The following is a 24,543-nucleotide window of genomic DNA, read 5'->3' as shown; positions in this document are numbered from 1 at the left end:
CGGTCTAGATGATATATATTTAATTAGTGTTTTTCTTATATTGCGGTTTGGTTTGGTTGGTAAAATCAAAACCGCAAACCAAACCATGCGGTTGAGTAAAAAAGTGATCTGAATACATCCAAACCAAATGCGGTTTTTTGCGGTTTTGGTTTGGATTGGTTTGGTTTACGGTTTTTCTATTTGATTAGTTCGGTTTTTCAAAATATAACTTCTGATTCAGCCACATGGAGAACATGCTAACAAATGCAAATTTGTTAAAGAATCATATGGAAAAATAAAAGCCTTTGAAAATTGTGTAATCGACTATTTATAACACAATCTTCTTCTTTTTTTAGTTTCTTGACAAATGTTCTTAACATGGCCCTTATTATTTTTAAACAAAATAAATATTGTACTAGTTGGACCATTTTCTTTCAAGAATTGTTAGATATAATATAAATAAATTGATGAATCTATGAAGAAAAAAATTAATGATTAAGATCGTTTACCTTAGCTAAATTGATGATGTCGAACTAGAAAGTTAGTCTCGGGTAACGGTGGATAACTCTCAATTGTGATTCTCATTCTTTAAGCAACTACGTTGAGGAATGAAATATGACTCCCAATTATGGATTCTTTAACTACTTCAAGGAATGTTAAGTACAACATTTTTGGGGGTTTTTGAACCACTAAACTAAAAATTGCATTAAGTAAATATAAAGACATAAAGGTAAATTGGTAACATATGTTTAAATATCTTGATTTGATTGATTAATTGTGTTATTGGTAAACACTAGTCATACTTGGCAAAACAACATGAATGTTGAGAATAGCCTTACTCGACTATTTGCACGGGTAGTGTATGAGTTTTCCTCGTTGAGAGAGTTTGTGGTGCCCAATGACAAAGACCACATGTGTGCAACCCTCTCATAGAACGTGTCTTTGTCTTATCATTTCTTTTGATTAGTGGCACTACAAAACATTAAAGTATATTTGATATATTGTTTGTGTCATTGAAAAAATAAATATGGTTTGTAATAATTTAAGAATCACAAACACTATATCAATAATTTTAATCAAAATCAAAGTTTTATACTAATTTTCACATTAATTCAATAAAAAGAGTGGACATGTATTTTTATTTTTTAGCAAAACCCATAAACATTTGTCAAACATGTAAAAAGGAGGATTTATAAATTAATAAAGATGGATATATCTATTTACCTATTTCAATCTCATTCCTGAATTCTTCCTTGGTAACATTCATAAAGACAAAAAGGTACATTCTTTAATAGGAGGAAATGAGGGATGAGAAATAAACTATACTAACAAAAATGCCAACAATTATATTTGGTATATATAATATATGGTCTGAACTGCTCTATTACTGGTGATTTTCTTTCGAATAGCTAGCCTTCTCTTTCATCTTCTTTTGTTCTTGCTGAAGAACTTGAACTTGAGGCCGTCCCAACGACTTGGCTATTTGTCAACCTTTGCAGTTGAGTCATGCGCGCATAGATCCCATCTGGGTGATTTTTCAACAAATGTGAATGTGAGCCTTGTTCTTCAACTGTCCCATCATCGATTACTGCAATGAGATTGGCATTCCTTATAGTTGACAACCTGTGTGCAACAATGATAGTTGTTTTTCCCGAGCAGGCACGTTCTAGGGCCTCCTGAACAGACCTCTCGGATTCGGCATCAAGTGCACTTGTTGCTTCATCAAGAAGCATAAGTTCATCCTTTAGCGCAAAAGCTCGAGCAATCGCTATTCTTTGCTTTTGTCCGCCGGATAATTGAACTCCTCGTTCACCAACAAATGTCTTGTATCCATCTGGCAGAGAAGATATGAACTTGTGAGCATTGGAAAGAGTTGCAGCCTCAATAATCTCGGCTTCGGTGGCAGATTCATGTCCATAAGCAATGTTTTCATAAATAGTAGTAGCAAATAGGCATGGCTCTTGAGGCACCACAGCGATGTGTCTTCTAAGGGACTTGAGGTTATATTTCCTTATGTCCTTTCCATCAATCGTGACTCGGCCGGACGTTGGATCGTAGAATCTTTGTATGAGTGCAATAACCGAGCTCTTACCGCATCCACTAGGGCCTACAAGGGCAAGAGTTTTACCTGCCCTTGCACGAAGACTAAGGTCACGGAAAACCGGCATATCTGGTCGGCTTGGATAAGAGAAGTCAACATGCTTGAGTTCTACTTCCCCACGAAGACGGTCAGGGACAACGACAGCATCTGGATCATCTGGCTCAATTTCAGTTATACGGTCAAGGAGATCAAAAACGGATTTCATGGCTCGACCTCCCTTAATGAAGTCAGGAGCCAAGGTTAAAGTTTCGGCAGCACCATTAGCAGAGACCATGAGGACCATAAAAACTCGGATTGTCTTAGAGAAATCAGAGATGCCGTGTTTCACAAGCCAAGAAGCATACTAAAGACCAAGAGCATATGAAGCATAGAGTGCAAACTGTGCTATTCCATATCCGCTTCCAGAAATTTGTCCCTTCCAAAAACAGTGTCGTAGTGGAGTTTCAAGGTTTGAGGCGAAAAGGCCAACAATTTTCTTTTCCGAATTAAAGGCAGCAACAGTCCTTACATTGGCTATAGCCTCTCCAGCTAGTTGTGTAGCCTTGGCATGAGCGGCTTCCAAGTCACCAGAGAAACCAGTCATGAACATTTTCTGTTCAAAATTAAAAAATGCAAAGAACAAAATATTAAATACCGACACAACTGAAATGCGAAATGGAACTACTAAGCACAACTGAAAGAAATGTTAAAAACCAAACCTGCAAAACGGTTGCTACAACAACAACCGGGAAGACAACAACGAGGACAAGGGCAAGGCGCCACTGCAATACAAACCCTGCAGTACAAGCAACAAGCATAAGTGCAGTGTTCTGCACAATTACCGAAATCCGATCTCCAATGGCAGATCTAACATTGTTGGCATCAAGAGCCAGCCTTGCTGCAATCCTAGCACTCTCATTTTCCTCTCGATCAAACCATGCCATTTCATTTTTGAGTACCGCGCTCAACATTTTCTCCCTCACTAGTATAGTCAGATTTTCGCCGACAGTATCCCAGAAGAAATGCTGCAGTGTATTGAATAGAAGGGCAGTTGATGAAAGGCCAATCAACAAGTAGCAGTATTTTTCAATTTCTCTAATCATGTGTTTGTGGCTTGGATTGTAATAGACACTAAGTACAACACTGAGAACATAAGCAAAGAATGCACTAAGAGATCCACAAACAATGGAGCCTATGGAACCAACCAATGCATATAGCCATTCCGGAGAGTTCATTTTCGCAAGTCGCCAGAAGGAACTAGCTTGGTCTTTGAAGGCAAGCTTTTCAAGCCTAAAGTTCGGATGTGATGCATCAAAGGACATACTAAAGTCCGATGTAGAGAAGTTCGACAACCTCCTTGAGTACGGAGACTGGCCACCATAAGAAGAATTCCGAGTAATTATCGGTGAACTTACAGAGTTTCTAGCACTTGAAGGCCTGCAAATTTTAAGAAATTCATTAAGATGATTTATCATCAGATTAAGAAATCCAAAGTTAAAAGATGTACACAATCAGTACTCCCTATCCAATATAAGCAACAAAAAAGTCATATTTTGTGGTCCAAAATATAAACAAAATATATCAGTATTACTAAAATACCTTCAATTAATTTAGATTTTATTATCTAATAACTCTCCTATTCTCATGGAACAAGTTACTATGAATGACAATTTAGAAAGAAAAAAAACTATTACCTTTTTTTATTACCTTAAAGAATTGAATAAGATCAACTACTTTTCCTAAAGGATTGTTTTTGATTGTATATGAGACCGGATGAAGTATTTCAAGAACTGAAAATGTTCAGCATTGGTAAAAGCTTACCTTGCACTACTCTTTCTGGCATTGCTCATGGAACTTTCATTTGCCATCTCCTGCATTCTGATAAGCTTGGCATAGACTCCATTTTCGCCTTTAGCAAAGAGTTCGTCATGAGTTCCAATTTCAGAAACACTTCCTTGCTGAAGTACAGCAACAAGGTCAGCTTTGCGAATAGTAGAGAGGCGATGCGCAATTACAAGAGTTGTTCTACCAATCATGAACCTATCAAGAGCTTCTTGAACCAGCTTTTCTGACTCAGAGTCTAGTGCACTTGTTGCCTCATCTAGGAGAAGAATTGCTGGATTTTTCAGCATTGCCCTTGCAATTGCTATTCTCTGCTTTTGTCCTCCTGATAGTTGCAACCCTCTTTCCCCTACCTGTGATTTCATGTAATTTACTTTTTTACCAAACAAAAGCTAAAAAAAAAATCCATCGTTTATTAATCTAATATAGGTTAAATGCGTTTAGTTCCTATAAAATTTACGATTTTTCAAGTTTAGTCCTTATGTTGCCTCTATAGGGACTAAAAAACATATTTAACCCGTCTTATAATAATAGCAAGAGACATGTTAGTATGGTACTAAGATTTTCTTTATAAATCAGTTGGCAGTTTCAGTCCATAATATATCAATCATATACTATATAGTTTCCTATGTAACTCACAAGTTCTAACTTTAGTACATTACATAAAGAGCCTAATGTCATGGTTTGTTTTTTTGTTAAAATGTTCTGAGCATCTACAGCTTGTTAGCTTAGTTTATATTTAATTTATTATTTGTTAATATAATCAAATTGCTCTGTATTCCTGCACATGCATTGTTACTGAAGCATGTTACCCTCTGATCCATTTCATATGCAATGTATGACCAGTCACTTCTGCCTTTGACTTAAATAAAAAATTCGATTAAAAGAATAATGGCTTTTGCTAGTTGACCAAATAAAATAAATGTGTCTAACTTAAATACTACTATAATACAAGATAAAATTACAGACTCCTAAATTATCCAACCAAACAAAAAATCTGGTCAAGATCCATAAACTTGGGTTTCACATTTTGCATTGATAAATGTTACCCCTTTTTGTACCTTACAAAAATGCCATAAGTCTGAAGACAATATCCTCTTTCTATGTAACTTTAGTTACCTACTGTTATGATTATATTATACATCATATAATTATGTTCTTCAATGTGGCCATGGTGTATAGTTTATTCTATTTATAAGGAAAATCTTTCACTCTAATCATGTGTAAAATTTCACATCTCAATTTCCACCCATTTTGTCACACATCCCATGCAATCTTACATAGCATCTTTACTAGTTTAAAGTAAACTTACAAGCATAACATTTAGGAAAATGCTACTTCTCAAGAAAAATAGCTTCAAGAATTTTTCAAGAAATAGTTGGCAAATTTTAATTGGATGATTTATTTGTCCACTCCTATTTTTCAGCCACACCTCCTTGAATTGTGGCAAATAGTGCATTGTGATTGGCTATTCTTTTTTCTTGAAGAATTCTTGACGTTATTTTTCTAGAGATATAGCATTGCTCTAACATTTATTGATTTAAGGCCTTAAAAAAAAATCATTTGTTTCTGGTCCTTACAAATATTCAACATTTTACTTTTTGTCCTTGCTTCTTTGTTTTAATCCCTAAAATATTTATTTAGGTTGGAATTGATCTATATAACATAACATGTAGACCATTTGATTTTAATCCCCAAATATGGACTTCACAAAGACTAAGAATGAATATTACACATATAATCAAGATCAGTTCTGATATGAACAAATTTAATAAGGACTAAAATAAAACAATAAGGACCAAAAATAAAAGGGGTATATTTGAAGGACTAAAAAAAACAATTTTAAAGGTACTAAAATAAAAAATAAAAAAAATATTATCTACCAAAAATACTCCATTTTTACAAGGATAAAAAACATATTTAAACCCTTAAAATATTAGAAGTGGCTAGCAATGATGGAATAAGTCATGCTTCTATCTAGATCTTCAAATCAAATGATTGAAATGATATGATTGATTTTACAATACATGGTAGTTGATCAACTACCATCACAATTATGCATTAACTTAAGCCATAATGCCATATTCACAAAACAACATTACTCTAAAAAATTGGACTGACCTGAGTTTCATAACCATCAGGAAGTTTGATGATGAATGAATGAGCATTAGCTACTCTAGCAGCTTCTTCAATCTCAACCTGATCAGCATCAGGCCTTCCCAACAGTATATTTTCTCTAATTGTGGTGGCAAATAAAGCTGGCTCTTGGCTCACAAGTCATATCTGTTGTCTCAACCATTTAATCTTCAATGTCTTCACATCATGTCCATCCAGCAAAACTTGTCCTGTAATTTCATATGGTCACCAAGTTAAGGACCCGTTTGATACATTTTTTTTTAAAACTTTATTCAACAAAACAATCTAATTTTTCCAATGTATCACTTCTAAGTTCTAAATGAGTATACCAGAAGAAGGGTCGTAGAATCTTTCGATGAGGGACACAATGGTGCTCTTGCCAGAGCCACTGCTTCCAACCAAAGCTATGGTCTTCCCAGAAGGAACACTTAAGGAGAAATCATGAAGGATCTGAACTTCGGGTCTAGATGGATATGAAAAGTCTACATTTTTAAGCTCCACTAGTCCTGTCACAGTTTCTAACTCCAAACCTGATTCACTTTTCTTGTCTATACAAGGCTTGTGATCGATCACACTGAAGATTTTCGCAGCTGCAACTCTTGCCTTTGTAAATGCAACCATGCTTGGTGCAGACTGGCCTAAAGCCCTGCGAGGAATGAAAGTTTTCAATAATATCCTAAGCTATTTGTTGCAGATAGATGCATAGGTGAAATGAGATAGTAATAGTTAAGAGTTTCAAAGCAAAAAGACAAATAATTTCATCAGAAGTAACAAAACTCATTTGGTTTTCTTGGTAAGTATAAGTAACCTTATAACGAACGGATGGAGTAACCACTAAGGTTCGCTAAAACATGAAAAAACGACGAAAATAAAGTACTTACAATCCACCAATCATGACAGCAAACATTGTGGAAATTGCAAGTCCTCCATTAGTGTAGTCATGCCTAACCAAATAGCCTCCATACCATAACAAAAGTGCATAACAGCAGAAAACAACAAAGTACGTAGCACCTAATCCAATTCCCTTTGCAAATCCAGTTCTGTAACCAATCTTTTGAGCAACCCTCAAAGCAGATGAATAGCCTTGTAGTGCTTTTGTCTCCCCAACAAATGCTAACACCACTCTAATTTGAACAATAGTCTGCAAATTTGGCTCATAATTAACAACACCAAGATAAACAAGCATACATATAATATAACAAAAAATTTAATTGTTTTCTAGTCTCTTTAAGGGTGTGTTTAAATCGACTTATTTGAGCTTATCTACTAACATAAGTACTTTAAGACTGTTAGAGAGAGCTTATGAAAGCAGCCAATGACGTGTTCATAAGCTGCTTTCAGCGTACTTACATTAACTTGGCTTATTTTCATAAGCTCTATAGAATAACTTATGAAAATAGGTTGTACACATGCACTTGTATGATAAGTCTTTGTTCTATAACTATAAGTACTTAATTAAGCTGTTTATGTCTAACTTCTGCATAAAAGCTATCATTTAAAGCTTCTACGATTACATAGAATCAATTCTAAAATTTATTGACATTGACATATACACACACAAAAGCAATTCTGAACCAAAAGTTCAGTACATAAATTGATAAAAATCACTTTTTTAGTGAATGCATCCAAACATAAGTCTGTGTACATTTATCTCACTTTCAACAAAACAAACTTTATAAAAACAATTCAGCCAAAATAAATGTACAATTATCTCTTACCTGTTCCGCAATGTTGCCAGCTTGAGAAAGAGCTTCTTGACATTTACCAGATAGCTTGGCCAAAGTTGTAGTATGAATGCCTCCAATTACAGCTATCATAGGAACCACATCAAGTGTAACCAAAGCTAATTGCCAAACAGCAGTGAAACCAACAGCAAATCCAGAAACAAATGTAGCCATACAGTGAACAAAATTACCTAACTGTATACAGAACAATCACAACATTAACCATACTAAACATCATTCTAACAATCTCATTCAATGACATAAAACAAGTAATTATCAAAAACAACAAAAGGGTTTGTGTTTGTTTTTCTTGTCCACCTTCTCACTTATGGCATCTTGTACCATGACAGCATCACTGTTAATAGCGAAAACAACATCGGAAGTTCGAACTTCGGTATCAAAAAATTGAATATCTTGATCCAAAGCAGCTTCAAGATACTTAATTCTCATCCTTGTTGATTGTCTCTCACCAGTCCACATCCAACAAGAAATCTCTGCAACAAAACCAAACCTCTCTTATCACATTCACAACCTCAAAAATCACAAACAAAGCCAAAATCAAAATCTTAAAACACAAGTTTTTTTTTCCTTCACCCGCCCATGAAGATGCCCAAATAGCAGCACCAACAACCAGAAAGTAAAGAGCATACTACAACAACAAAAAAAAAACTTCAAAATTTTCACATTCATAACACAATCACTATAAAGAATCAAACTTTAAACTCAATTATAAGTTTCTTACCTTAGCAACTTCTTGGGTCATCTTATCCAAATTATTAGCATTAGAACCAAAAGAATTAACAAGATCAGCGAAAAACCGAAGAAACAGTGGCAAAGAACAACCATGAACAATAGCTCCTAAACTTCCAATTGTCATAAGAACATAATCCAACCTATCAGCAAATCTGAAAAGCTCACAAAACCCAACAGAAGCAACATTCTTAACCTTCTCATTTCCATTAGAAACATCACAACTTTTGTTGTTTGGTAATGAAGCTTCTTCTTCCATTTGTTCACCATGCATTTCAGACCATTTCCATTGCTCAGAGGTTTTTATAGTTTCATCAGAATCTTGTGACATTGCTAAAAAACTTTAAACACTTCACACTACTATAATAATAGTACTATCTTATATATATATATATATATATATATATATATATATATATATATTGAGCTCATGTTTGTGATGTGAATTTATTTATTTTTTGATTATTTAATCTTCAAAGTTTCTTCTTGTTGTCTGCGATGATATAGGAAAAAGAATAGCAAGTGGTGTTGTTGTGTTGAACAATGAATATTAGTATTCCTTGTTTATCTTGTGAGAGTGGGAACAAAACATGAACTGTTTGAGTTAGCTTGCTTGTTGTGTAAGATGTAAAAATAAAGAAAAGTAAAATCTGAAAGTGACAGATTGTGATAACTGATATGGGAGAAATTTCTGAGACAGTGAAAGAGAGAGAGAGAGAGAGAGATTCTTCATCCGACAAGAAATACTGTGTGAAAACTTGCTCATGAATTTTTGACCGATGTAGATAAAAATACAGAATTAGGCCATTGTTCCTAATCATGTTAACAAATGTTATAAAAGTATCTTTTAAAATACATAAAAATATTTTGTCTTTTTAAGTTATAAATTCATGATTTTTTATGAAAAGTTATTTTTATGTTTTCTTCAAACAATATCTTAAAGAGAAATGATATTCTAACAACCATTTTGTGACAACCTATGTGACAACTTTATCTCTCATACTCACATTATCTTTTTACTTTCTCTCTCTATTGCTTTGATTTTTGTGTCACTATCTACTTTTCCTTTGAAAATTGATGGTTGTCACAAAAGTTGTTGATTTTTGGTTGTTAGAATATCATTGCTCTATCTTAAAAGAGCATCCACAATCAAAACAAAATATTTAAATAGGTCTCACGTGTACACATCATTTATTTATAATTTTTTAACAGTAGTACGTAATAAGTACTCAATCCCTCCAACCCATATCTTACACAAATTTCTTAAATGAGACTCACTAATCAACTATCAATAACTTTATACTATTATATTTTTATTTTTTAACATTTAAAAAATATGGATCCCAAGATTGGAGGTCTTAAGTAAGACTCCGGATCTTATAAGATCCCAATAGTTTTTCTCCTCAATAAGGATACCTAATAGGTACCAAATCTTAAAGGTTTAAGACTCCCTAATTTGGGATGGTCTTAGGCCTTATTTATATTTGTATGTGAAATGAACAAAAATATCACTCAATGTAATAATGAGATAATATATAATAATGTTGATCATGATATTATTAGAGTATCTTTATCACACCTTAGCGCTCTAAATTTTTTTTATGATATACCAACTGTTTTGTACAGTACTTGTTATTTATGAATGAAATGAGTTAGTCTCGCCTTTGCTTATAAAACCTTGTTTTAAAATATAACTAAGTGATAAGTAGTTTAACTAACTTTAGAGTAGAAATAGCTTTGAGTACGAGAAGGTTTTATATCAAAGAAAACTTCACCTATAATTTCACATTAAAAACTATAATATCATAACTTAGTTATATTTAAAAAAACAAGGTTTAATTGAGTGACAAACTTTACCTATTCAACTTTAGAGTTTTATATAAGGTTTAATGTAACTAAGGTAAAGTTTTCTTTTTTTTTTTGAATAAAACTAAGGTAAAGTTTTATAAAAGTTCTAAAGTTGAATAGGTAAATTTTTCACATTAAAAACTCTAAAGTTATATAAAACTTAGTTACATTAGTGATGAGTAGTTTAATCTTTAAGAAAACCAAAAGTAATAGTTTTATATTAAAAACTATAATTTTTCATTTTTAAAAAGTTGAATACATCACTTATCACTATTTTCATACACAATATTTCTTTGTTTATTCTTTTATTTTTTTGGTCAAATATTCTAGTGGTTAGAGAAATTCATCTTAAAGATGAATAAATGAGGTGTCCGGAGTTCGAACCCCGACCCCTGCACATATTGTTTATTCTTTTAACCAATGATTAAAAGAGCATACTTCCTTCGATCTCGAATATAAGAAAATATTTATTTTTCAAGTTTATTGAATAAATGATTTATGTAATTTATATCATATCATTTATTTAAGATTTTTTTTTTTATGCCCTAGTTGAAACCAAAAAATCAAAAAATGCCCTAGTTGAAACAAAAATACCAAAACTGCCATACTTTTTCAGAGTTGACTGGTATGTCGCAAGTTGGACTTGCGACCTACCTATGTCGCAAGTGGGAGTTGCGACCTATATCTTTCTACTTTTGTCTTATTATGCCAAATAAATAAATAAATAAATAGGTCGCAGTTTGGAATGGCGACATGCATGTAAATAAATAAATATGTCGCCATTGCCTCTTGTGACATACAATAAGACAAAAAAATTGCAAAATTTGAGAGATGGGTATGTCGCCATTCCCACTTGCGACATAGGTAGGTCGCAAGTCCAACTTACGACATACCAGTCAACTCTAAAAAAGTAGGGCAGTTTTGGTATTTTGGTTTCAACTAGGGTATTTTTTGATTTTTTGGTTTCAACTAGGGCATAAAAAAAAATTTCAATGTAACCTTAAAAATGATTTTTTTAATATTTGAAAGAGATAGTATCTTTTCTCTTTCACTTTTTGTTGGGATAAAATGGGAAAGTATTTCCATTTTTTTTCCACATAAAACAAACAAAACTTAGGAGTAAGAAGAGTAAGAACTAGCTAACAGCCTAGCACTGCTGAGTGATTTAATTGACAAAGAGTAGAAATAGCTTTGAGTACGAGAAGTAAACGTCATAGAGACTCACCCAATCACAAGTCACATAGAGTGTTCAATCGATGGAAAGGGTGTGACTCAGTATGACGCACTTCCAACAACCAAAGCCTCTACTGTTCTTAATATAGGAATACGTACATTACTAAGCCACGCATATAAATAGGCAAAGAGCCAAAGACAAAACTAAAACCAGTGTTCGTTTGTAGAATTTTTTCTTTTTTAAACGAGTATGATGTTGTAAATGTTAAGGCTCTGTTTGGTAAAAATAGCGGATAGCTGATAAGCTAGCTGATAGCTTTTAGCTGATAAGCTAGCTGATGACTGATGACTGATAAGCTAATTGAAGTGTTTGGTAAAATTAGCGGTTGAACTAGCTGATAAATGTAAAATTACATAAAAGGACATCATTAATTTATATAAAATTTATACTAAGATATTTGATAATTTAAATATTTTAAATTTAATAAATGTTTGTATTTTATTAAATTATTGTTTTTCGGTAATAATAGATGCTTATAATGAATATTATCTTTTGAAATTTTTTTTTTGAATGTTACATGTACTATATTATTAACAACGGAAGGTATATTTGATCCTTCAAAAAAAAACGGAAGGTATATTTGAATGAAAAAACTTATTAGTGCTGAAAAAAAATAATGGAATGTATATTTATAATTGAATGAAATAACGGAAGGCACGCACGCAGTGAAAAAGATATGTGCAGCTGGACTATTACACAGGCAATGAAATAATCAACATAAGGGTAAAAGTGGGTTTTGATAAAAATAATAAGGGTAGAAGTGGAAGAAATATTAATAAGCTATAAGCTCAAACGCTACTTGGAATAGCGTCTGAAAAATAGCTTATAAGCTCGTGGAAATTCGTGAAATAAGCTATAAGCTCATTGTAAAAAATGTTACCAAACAGAGCTTATTTTGTCAGACAAGCTTATAAGCTATCCGCTATAAGCTATAAGCTCTTTTTATGGCCTTACCAAACAGAGCCTAAATAACGTAAGAATAGCACAACCAGAATAGGAAAATGTTAAAATCAAATGGAGAAAGTCACTTGTCAATCACGCTTTTTTCGGCCTTTGACAACAAGCAGCTAGACAGGAGGTCAATGCCTTTTGAAATCTTTAAGACCATCACAATAAATACCTTCAATTTTGAGGTCTTAAACGAATTTCATGTGTACACTTCACTAGTATTTTATAATTTTTTAAAAACAATATTTAATAAGCATTCAATCACTATAATGGAGACCTTCTAACAAAAGATCTAAATGGATTCCACCAATAACTTTTCATCATTTACATTTCAACAAAAACAATAGTACAATGATTATTTTAATAAAAAGTATTATAGGGTCCACTTAAAACTGAGGGTCTTAAGTGAGACTCTGGATCTTAGAAGACCCTAAAAAAAAATTCTCCAACGAAATATCTATTAGGTATCGGGTCTTAAGTGAACATTATTATTCTTTTTTGTGTAATATACTGTTTCTCTCTTTTTTATTTGTAAAATAAATAAAATAAATTCCGTCGTAATTGCAAAAACTAATGTCATTGAGATTTTGAAATTCATTTAAGGGGTTAACTTCTTCCAACAAATATTTTTTTATTCATTGATTAGAAATTGAACTCTATACAAAATGATTAAGAGGTTTAAATTAAGAGGTTTATGTATCTACAATCTGTGTCACATTAAGCTGAATTTGGTTCTCTTTTTCTATACATAAAATTTGGTGAAATATTTCATGCGATTTTTTAAGTCAAGCTTTTGTAATAAATTAATCTTTTTAAGTTTGTCCATATTGAATTACCCTTTAGATCATTCCTATATAGTTATCATTTTTCTTAGTTTAATGTCCAACTCTTCATTAGTATTCTTCAAACTATTCATGTTTATTAGTTTTTGGGTTTCAAAACCTAAAATTACTAAGGAAAAAATGATGTATTTTTTATGATAGTAGTGAAAAATGAGACTTGAAATCTAAATCAAAGACGGAAAAAATCATAAGTTGAGTTATCAATAACTTCTTCTCTAATATCCTTTTTTTGGGTTTTTGGCTATACACATCAAACCCTAGAATTGAAACACAAAACGTATTACATCTTTTTGGGATTTTCGTTACAACACTCATGTATTTGGAAAATACAATATTTGTGCTGATAGGTTAACTAGTGTTTGTTTAGCCGATGATTTTCTTATATTTGTGAGACTCTTTACGAGCATGTCTTACGAAACTTAAGTCTTTCTGGTTAAAGATTTTGTTAAGAGTTTGATCTTATCGGATACTTTTGTATTTATATTTTCTTTTTTTAGTAATACTTAGGGATGTTGAACGTGATTAGTTCTGCTTTTCATTCTAATCTAGTTGAAATTAATATAGTTTGAACAATGATGTCATTGCACTCTCTAGTTTAAAGAACATCATTTAGCTAGATGAATTTCTACATGTAAAACATACGAGGTTTTAAGATAGAGATGGAAATAATGAAGACATGGCTTACAACCTCGCCTATATAAGACCGACATCAATAAACTTGAAACAAAGCTAGCCCAAGATTTTTATTAAAAGTCTAGAATGTTTATCCTCCCTCTATGATCTCAAAAGCTCCTCTAAACCATTTTGTTGGGGTCAAATTTACCTTTTTCAAATTACATAATTCGGTCGCGATTTATCTCGATAAAGAATGCTAGAAATACTTTTTTTTCAACACTACTCTTGTCTGGATAGTACCCTAAACAAAACCCCATTTTCACAAAAATTATTTTGGAGTGTGAAAGAGATGGTGTATATAAAAAAATAATACAACAAACAGTTGAACCATCAAGACACATGATCCAAAAAATATTATGAGATTATCTGTTTTGTACTCGTGTAAGGATACTTACCATTGGGTGTGAAGAACACGATCATGAGATGATTGAAAATTTACAAGGTCATCTTTAAACAAAATGTTTAATTATGAAAGAGCAGAAACGTGTTCGTGAAATAAAAAATAATATGGTTCTTCTAAAAAAAAAATACCTGTTACTTTGAAAAAATAGAAGTGGTGACGGTGTGATTCCTATCGAACATATTTATAATGCACATCACAAATATAACAAATTTGTAAGAGGTTTAATATAGGAACAATATTTCAGTTGTAGATACAAACAAAGAACTTTAAGGATAGTTTGTCCTCCTCTGACCACGCGCATATACAAACAAAGAACTTTGACAAAAGAAATGAATAGATAATTCCAGTTGAAGCAAAAGAATTTCAAATGTCTAATCAACGACATTAGACAATATTCTAACGTTCTTGATTCGAAGTTTCTCAACGACTCTTAATGCGCAAACACCTCTCCAACTTTCTCAAATCCTTGCATGTATAAGGAGCTGAAGACTTGAAGAAGAAATAAGATTCTGTTAGTTTTGACAGTGCCCTTACTCTGTCAAATTCAGTAGCGCATAGAACACTTGAAAATTTCTTTCCAAGTTTATATCTTAAAAATTCCAAGTCTTTAGAGTCTGTTCTGTTCTGTAATTGTTTCCACATCTGATTGTATATCAAGTGTAAGAAAACACTTTTATTTGTAAGCTCTTAGAAGTTTCTTTCAGTTGTGATTGAACATTTGGAAGTCTCTTGCTTGTGTCCTTGAGCATAAGAAGTCTCTTGGTTGTGTCCTTGAGCATTTGTAATTAGTTGTGATTATAGTGAAAATCCCTAGAAAGTGCAAAGGGACTGGACTACTCCTAGATTGTAGGAGGAACCAGTATAATTGTTGCTCTCTCTCTCTCTCTCTCTCTCTCTCTCTCTATATATATGTGTGTGTGTGTGTGTGTGTGTGTGTGTGTGTTTTACACCGCTGTTATCAGACTCTGATCAATGCTAAAATATTTAGAAATTTTTTAAAAAGTCAACATAATTCAACATTCTTCTTGTGTTTTTTTCACCTTCAAATATCACTTGGATGGACGATGCGAAGTTTTTGTGCCACTATATAAATTGGTAAACTAGCCAAAACAGAAAAGGTAAATTATAAAGTTGGCTAGCAAGTGAATAGTTTGGCAAGTAAGTTTTACTTTCACTTCTCTTCCAAAAAGAAGTTGAAAGTATAAAAAGAAGTAGAAAAAGAAGTATACCCATTGTAATATTTTAATTTTCTTAAGAAATACTTCAACGACACTCTTTAGCATTTTCTAAAGAAGTATACAAAGTTTTATATGCCCGTGGCCAAAGAGAATTTAATTCCACAATGTTAAGGTAGATTGGGTTTTATATGCCCGTGTACAACTATTTTATAATAATTTTTTGACAACTCTCATACTCTAATTGTGTTTTTATTCTCTCTCCCTCTCTATGTACTACTTTTGTCTAATAAAAAAAGAGAAAAGGAAGGTTTGATACAAATATCATTACTTATTGGGTTAATGTGTCCACTTTGATTCTAGATCACTTGGAGTTTGTACCTCATTATTATTAGGGTCTTGCTAACAAATGTCTTAAAAACATTCTTTAGGGATTCTTAATTAAGAAAATGTTTATTGAAAAAGTCAAATAGTTCAATTTATAATGCATTGAATTCATCACTTTCTATTTCTTTTTTTGTGGTGTCTGAGATTCGAACCCCGGACCTTACATATATTATGCATTGTCCTTACCAACTGAGTTAAACTCACGGGACATCACTTTCTATATTTAAAGTTGTTAAAGAGTGTCTTTAGACATTCGTTAGCACTTCCCTTATTATTGCGCTAACATTTGTAATTAACTTGTGACATAAAGAGTGTCATGTTTGGAGAGTGGAATCTCTCCCCCGAAAAATGTGTGCAGTGAAATCTCAACATTAGATAAAGTATGGTCGGAAAAAATGTGTTTCAATGGTGGAAAACTTAGACTAGATTTTTTTTCTTTCTATCGATCCTCCGATTTCTAGGGGAAAAGAGTTCTAGTAATTAGAGTTCAACCGGTAAGTAAAGTCTAATTAAGAATTGTTCCCATTAAAAGTCGAACTTCATGTTTTTTGTGTCGAAATATTTATTTAATTTTTTTTACTAATATTTATTTCAACTTGAAAACATATTATCTATTTATTTATATTTGTATGTGTAGGAATAATTTGATGACACACGTATAAAGCCCACGAGAGTTACAAAGCTTGAACAGAGGGATTTCATTTAAGTGCATTTTTTCACATCCCAAAGCTAGAGCTAATGAAGATTAGGAAAAAAATGTTGTACAATTACATCATGTGACAACATCACTCAAATAATTATTCCATGAATAATATTTTGTCCTTCCCCAATTTTCTTTCTCTCAATAAAATTTAGTTGAGCATATCAGAAACTAGAATCAAACAAATATTACAGATAGACAGGCATTACAGTTGGTCATTAGAATTTAGCTTCTCATTGTGTCTAAGAAGATATATGATGATACAATCCTCAACATTCCAAAGCAAATGCAATGGAAGAAAAAAGACAACAATAAATGTGGAAATAATCATGTGGCATTGTCTACATGCATTTGAAGGTTAGTGTAAGCAAAGAGACATCAAACAAAAAGACAATGGTTAATAAGCATTTCTGAGGTGTCATATAGTACATTAAAACATATTTTCGTTATGTTGTTTGGTACTTTGATCCTTCTTTTGCATGCTTAGGTTAAAGGCGAGAAGCCAAAATTGTCTCAACCTTCAAGTGTGTCAGGGAGTGATGGCGTGCTTGCTAAAGAAAGTGTTTCCAAAGGCAAGTCAGAATTACAACGGGCATAGTATCATATATGGTTCTCCAACATTGTACAACACCTTTTTTGTTTAGTTGATAATTATTTGCCACGCCTCACTACATCATGCTGTAGTACTCCTGTAACTATAATAGTACACGAATATATTTACTCGGGAAATAATCATTTTGATTTCTGAATGTGTAACAAGTAGTCATAACAGTCCTTTAATGTATCAAAATTTCAAAATAGTTTCTGATTGTGCGCTTCTGCACTTTTTAGTCAAAATAGTCTCTAACGCTAAAATAATCATTCAATACTCACAATAACTCTTTTTATATAGGGACCGAACTGATAATAAGTAAATACTTATAAAGACTGATATGATAATAAATAAGTATATTGAAGGAACCAAATAAGTGGGACCAACGGCTTTTGTCGCGCCTCTTTCAAGTGTGGAAAAACCATCAATGCCTACAACATCTTAAGGATTTGTTTGGGAGTTTGGAGGGGAAGGGAAGGAAAAGCTTTGAGGGGTGCAAAATATGAGGGAAAATAGAGAAATCTTTCAAATTTTTTAAAAGAGTAGTTTTTTAGAGAAAGATAAATTAATGCATATGATTACTATATTTTTAATTTTAAAAATATCATAACAACATAGATTAAATTTGAAGAATTGATATTAACCCTCTAAAACCCCCCAAAACCCTCCTCCAATACAATTTTTTAGTTCCCCCAAATGAGGAGGGTTTTGTATTATGAAGAAAAGTTAACCCCCCAAAGCCCTCCCCTCCCATTTTTCTCTATTTTTTTCCACTTGCTCATTCCTTTTTTCCCAAGCCTTTCCCTCCCTTCCCCTCCAAACTCGCAAACAAAGCCTAAATGTTATGCAAATGGTATTAAAATTTCTAAAATTTTTACCTGAAAGAGGGAACATTATCTAACCATCTACTGTTGAAGACTTTGTCGCATCATCTGGTAATGGTAAAAGTAGGCTAGAGCCTTAACACCCCAGGACAACCAATTAATTCCAGTGCGGTCTTGGAAATTGTTTAGGTACATTACATCGACATGCTCCTCATTAGCTTTTCAACACAATATTTCACTAATTCAAACCATAAACTATATTTACATTCAAATTCTACTTATCAATAACTACAAATTCTTAAACTACATTCAAACCCTAAAATAATTTTTACTTGATCAACAACTCAAAAACCCTAACCTTCAACAAAAACAAAATGAGAGGAAGTAAACAATTGATGGTTTTGAGAAGAAGTGTCACAACAAATACAATTTCTTTGACGCCAGTTCGATAAAAATCAATGGTTGAAGTAAGGAGGCTGTTTGGAAGTCAAGAACCTTATTTTTTTTTTTTTTTTGATGTTTTGATTAAAGTGTCAAACATATGAGAACAATGCTTTTGTTATGGTATTATTCTGATGCGGACTGGAACCTATCTTCCGATACATAGCATCATAGGATAGCTTCCCATACATAGTGATCGGAAGATAACTTTCGATACCATCGGAACGCAACACTTCAGCGTTATATAAAGGACATTTTGGAGGGTTTGTGGGCAATTAAAGGTGCATATAGAGCAATTTCCTTTCTATAATATAGTTAATTTCAATCAGCCCAATCACTGATCCACTAAGACCAAACTTGTCCCACATGAGCCCAATAATACCTGTTTCGATTGCTCATTAGATTTACGGTGATCAAGAGTAATGCTAACAACACTATCTCTAATACTTACTATTTTATTGGTTTAAATAATTGTAAGTCTACATTTTGAAAATAGAATCCATATAAAATGGTGGGACATGCATCGATTTCATTCAATAAAAATGTGAGTGCTGAAAAGAATGTTTAAAAATGAGTGTTGCTAATATTCTTGAATTCATCAAATATATATATATATATATATATATATATATATATATATATATATATATATATATATATATATATATATATATAAACACACACTCCTTAAATTTTAGCATAGAACTGGCAGTAATTATGATAATTTAATTTGGGTTAGTTAATATTTTTGAGGCAGTAATTTGGGTCAGTTGGTTGGTTGTATTACACTATTACTTTTGAAGTGCGTATAAATTTTCATTATTCAGTGCAAGCAACAACACATTGCCTATGCCCCAAAGATGTGAGAAGAGGAAAATAGATAAATGAAATAGGAGTTCTAGTTTTATTGTTGTCTTAATCATTTGCTTCATGGATAATTAAAGTTGGACTTTGTTGCATAGACACTTTTGATTGAAGACGTGTCTCGGTGTTCGACATTAATCATTTGCTTCATAGATAATTAAAATTGGACTTTGCTGCACGGACACTTATGATTATAGACGTGTCTTGGTGCCTGACACGTATGTCCGACATCGATTGAAGTATGCTATTTTTTCAAAATTTTATTGATGTCGACGTGCTCGTGTCAATGTCCTGTTCGGTGTCCCTGTTTGTGTATGTGCCTCATAAAAGTTGGATAATAATTGTTTCAATGATAACTAGAACTCAATATTATCTAAACAATTTGAATTCATCAAACACTTGATTCCCACCATGTGTGAATGTTTATAATGATATGTAACCAAAAAAGGAATGTTTATAATGATAAATATCTTTTCTTATTCTCACCTTGATACAAAACAATTTAAATTTAATTTGATGGAACATATTTAATTTTAGGTTTAAATGTGTAATTTGTCCCTGCACTTTCAACAGATTTTGGCATTGGTCCATGCACTTTTTTTTGTTTGGCATTGGTCCCTGCACTTTGTAAAAATATTGGCATTGGTCCCTGCACTTTTTTTTGTTTGGCATTGGTCCTTGCACTTTGTAAAAATATTGGTATTGGTCCCTGCACTTTGGAAAAATATTGGTATTGGTGCCACGTGGCATGAAATGATTGGGACCAATACCAATATTTTTACAAAGTGCAAGGACCAATACCAATATTTTTACAAAGTGCAGGGACTAATGTCAAACAAAAAAAAGTGCAGGGACCAATGCCAATATTTTTACAAAGTGCAGGGACCAATGCCAAACAAAAAAAAGTGCAGGGACCAATGCCAAAATCTGTTGAAAGTGCAGGGACCAATTACACATTTAAACCTTAATTTTATATGCTTCATTTTGTTTAGTGATGTTTATTACTTTGGGGCTACACTACATGCAAATTTCTATTTTACAGCCAGAAATCAGAACACTCCTTCCTAACAGCATATCTTAATTACCAATGTTACATGTTATGAAATTGCAGACACACAAGATCTTCACTGCATATACTAAAACTTTCACATCCGCTTCATCTCCATAATATCTGGCAGATCAGAGCCTTTCAAGGCATTAACATTCTATAACTTTGATGTTTTTTGTCGATCAAAACTTACGAGATCTTTTCTTAAAATCTTTCCTGTGGGTGACTTTGGAATCTTCTCTATAAAAGTCACTCGCCTTAACCTTTTGTATGGTGCAACCTTGACAAGGAAAATAAACCAAACATGTAACAACCAACCTTCAAACTCTTGTATTCGCTAAAAAACCATATGTAGAAAGCCACCTTCATGTTTCTTAGAAATGATTCTCTGAATATACTTAACATACCTGTTTTACAAACTTCTGAATATCTTCTTCTGTTATCGTGCTATTGGGTGAGCGAACAACAAAGGCCACAGGAACTTCACTAGCTTTAGCATCGGGTGACCTAATTTGGAATTGACACCAACAAGAGTCTCCATGAACCATTATTTCTTTCAAAAAATGATGAGGTCGTATGTTAATAAAAGGAAATAATGAGCACATTATATGCATGGAAATATGACTCACGGGATCACCCCCGCGTCAGAAATTTCAGGATGAGAAATCAGCAAGTCTTCAGGTTCAGCTGACGTAACCTAATTAATAATGGAAACGTCTATCAGATTAGCAACAAAGTATGTGCTTGTTTAGTATGCCAAGCTTGCTAATATTATATGCACTCTATATAATTGTTAGGAAGTGATTGTCCACACTACTTACTATCTTGACTTAGGTATATGCAAACAATGATGTTTCATGTAATGGTGGAAAAATTGTTTTTGTAAATAACTTCACTAAGTTGATGTTGAACATACTTGATACCCTCTACACATGATGAGCTCTTTTATTCGATCCACAACAAATAATTGTCCCTTTTCATCAAAATATCCAAGATCTCCTGTGAGCATCCAACCCTGATCATTAATAGTTTGTTTTGTTGCTTCTGGATTGTTAAAGTATCCTGAAAAAATGTTATATAAGATTAGAAATCAGAATCAATTTAAGTTTCATGCAAACCATAGAAGTAATTGGTCTTACACTCAAACTAATTTGGTGATCTACTGATATAATAAGTTGTTTGAGAACTTGATCATGCAATTACTTACTAATTAGCGGGAAAAATATAACAAAAGTCAAGTAGCGTAAATTAAGATTTGAATCAACCAAGAGATGTTCACATCACTTGATTAGACGATGCTTCGAATAAGATTAACTATTTTGAAAAGAAGTAAAAAAAGTATTACAAATCAGACCTTCCATCATAGTAGGTCCTCGTAGCCAAATTTCTCCTAATTGGTTCGGTGGAAGGGGCTTCGATGTTATCAAACTAATAATTTGGGATTCTCACTTGGCACTAGTGTTCCAGTTGAACCTGAACCTGAAACAAAGCTTCCTTCTTTTGGATTTTCTACAGAAATAAGTCCACATGCTTCGGTCATGCCATACCCCTGCGAGCCACAATTATCACATATTTAAAACATGGTGAATTATGAAATCACATACTCCTTCGGTTCCGAATTAACCGTGCCATTTGCTCATTTCACATGTATTAAGAAAAATATATAAATGAAGGAAAAAGAAAAATCACATACTCCCTCAGTTCCGAATTAACCCAACCACTATTCACATGTATTAAGAAAAATATATAAATGAAGGAAAAAGAAAAATCACATACTCCCTCAGTTCCGAATTAACCCAACCACTATCAAAAATGCAAAGTGAAATATATTAAATTGAGAGTGATGAAAGTAATATTAATTAAAGTTATTAAAGAAAAAAAGTAATTAATATTGTATTGAAAAGTGAACCGACTCAGTTATTTTGAAACATTTTTCTTTTTTGCAAATGACTCAGTTATTATGAGAGGGAGAAAGTATATAAAGTCAACACGAAAATTTGTTGCCGTTCAACCAAAGATTGGATGGTCCAAATCTCAAACTCAATAGTTTTAGTTTTTAAAGATAATCAACGATCTCCTCTTAAAAAAAAGATAATCAAGAGTCTAATCGAGAGTAGTCATTGACTAGAAATCGTAGAGAATTATAAACACAGAGTTCATCGAAATCAACAAAAATTTCGCATTCATGTAGTCACCATATTTATGACTGTTAGATCAAGATCGAACGGTGCAAGATTGATAACATATTTTTTATTTTATTTTCAAAAAACTAAAATTTCAATTATAAATCTGCGCTTCCAAAAGTCAATGGTGAAAAACGACAAATCGTTTAGAAATTCAAAATATGCATTTTTGTCTTAGCTATACCTGAATGATTTCAACTTGGGGTAGAATCTCAGCGCACGCTTCCATCACATCTTTCCCCAACGGAGCTGCTCCGTCGGCAATCTGCTTCAGCGACGATAAGTCATAACAGCTCACCACCTCACGCCGCTTGATCAACTCGACCATCACCGGCGGAGCAACAAACAAATGCGTCACCCTAAACTTCTCCACCGCCGCCAAAGTCTTCTCCAAATCAAATCTACCACCCATCGACACCACCGCATTCCCTCTCCTCAGCTGCGTGTACATTATCACTGCCAATCCCATCACATGATGCATCGGCACCAAACATAAGAACACATTCTTCCCCTCGCCGTAAAAGTCCTGATCCGCCACTCCCGCCATGGCCGTCGCTATGAAGTTCCGATGAGTCAGCATGACTCCCTTACTTCTCCCCGTGGTTCCTGAAGAGTACAGAAGTACCGCCACGTCGGATTGTGAAACGACCGGAATCTCCTGAGAGCTTTTGAACGACTCTCCGATCAGCTCGTCGTAACTCCAAATACCATGAACATACTTGTGCGACGTATATGTGCGAGTCGAAGGATCTTCGTCGAGCAATATTAAAGGTAAATATTTGTTATATGAACTCCATGCTAAGAAAATGTTGAAAAGTTCCGAAACGGTTACAATAAGATTGGCTTCGGAGTCGTGGATTTGTTTGTCGAGTTCAGAGACGGTGTATAAAGGACTACAGGTGGTAACAACAGCACCTATGGCGGCGAGGGCAAGGAAGAAGACAGGGAAGCGTATTGAGTTAGGTGCAAATAGCAAAACTACGTCGCCTTGTTCGATTCCAAGGCGGAGTAGGGAGCGTGAGAGGTCATAGACTTGAGTTTTTAGTTGGCGGAAGGTTAGGGATTCACCGGTTTGGGCGTCGGTAAGGGCGGTGGTGTCGGCGACGGAGGAAGTGGATTGGAAGAGGAAGGAGGTTAGGGAGAGGTTGGGATCAGTAGGAAGGTGGATCGGTGGCCTGGGTGATGAATACGTCATCGTTTTAAGGTCGAAGCAATTTTTCGCCATTGTCTCGTTGTTACCTTTTTTGTGATGTGGTTTGTTGTTGAAGAAATTGTTGGGTTTTTTTGGCTAAAATATGGTATTAGTCCCTGCAAAATAGGTCAGTTTTGGTTTTAGTCCCTGCAATTTTTTTTTTTATAGTTTTTGGTCCCTGTAAAAATAGGTCAGTTTTGGTTTTAGTCCCTGCAAATTTTTTTTATAGTTTTTGGTCCCTGCAAAAATAGGCCAGTTTTGGTTTTAGTCCCTGCAAAATTTTTTTTTATAGTTTTTGGTCTCTGCAAAATTTTTGTTTTTGGAAATAGTCCCTGACCCCAATTATGTGATGATTTGTCACTTTTGTACATATGTGGCATATGTGCTTACTTAATAAAAAGAATATTATTTTTTATAATTTATATAGCAATAATTATTTTTTAATTAAAAAATAATAATAAAACAGATACAATAATTATTTTTTAATTTATAAAAGTGACAAATCATCACATAACTGGGGTCAGGGGCTATTTCCAAAAACAAAAATTTTCGCAGGGTCCAAAAACTATAAAAAAAAAATTTGCAGGGACTAAAACCAAAACTGGTCTATTTTTGCAGGGACCAAAAACTATAAAAAAAATTTGCAGGGACTAAAACCAAAACTGGCCTATTTTGC

General features: G+C 33.2%; 3 pseudogenes across 2 annotated transcripts; all 3 read right to left on the bottom strand.

Annotated features, from left to right (window-relative positions):
* Positions 1 to 1,143: 1,143 nt before the first annotated feature.
* LOC146955959 (ABC transporter B family member 1-like) lies at positions 1,144 to 8,932 on the bottom strand (annotated as a pseudogene). Its single transcript, XR_015018447.1, has 10 exons — positions 8,504 to 8,932; positions 8,356 to 8,410; positions 8,080 to 8,255; positions 7,756 to 7,956; positions 6,919 to 7,178; positions 6,367 to 6,683; positions 6,023 to 6,246; positions 3,881 to 4,254; positions 2,779 to 3,496; positions 1,144 to 2,672 (listed from the first exon to the last, which is right to left on the bottom strand). The product of XR_015018447.1 is annotated as an ABC transporter B family member 1-like (transcript).
* LOC146955960 (ABC transporter B family member 1 pseudogene) lies at positions 1,389 to 2,354 on the bottom strand (annotated as a pseudogene).
* An 11,539-nt stretch (positions 8,933 to 20,471) lies between the features above and the next one.
* LOC146955958 (putative CoA ligase CCL10) lies at positions 20,472 to 24,400 on the bottom strand (annotated as a pseudogene). Its single transcript, XR_015018446.1, has 6 exons — positions 22,860 to 24,400; positions 21,847 to 22,041; positions 21,409 to 21,554; positions 21,122 to 21,189; positions 20,900 to 20,999; positions 20,472 to 20,772 (listed from the first exon to the last, which is right to left on the bottom strand). The product of XR_015018446.1 is annotated as a putative CoA ligase CCL10 (transcript).
* Positions 24,401 to 24,543: the final 143 nt, after the last annotated feature.

This window comes from Medicago sativa, chromosome 1, assembly GCF_051527215.1.
Source record: "Medicago sativa cultivar Bolivia chromosome 1, Bolivia_mono, whole genome shotgun sequence".
NCBI lineage: Eukaryota > Viridiplantae > Streptophyta > Magnoliopsida > Fabales > Fabaceae > Medicago > Medicago sativa.
This window is presented reverse-complemented; position numbering and strand designations above follow the sequence as displayed.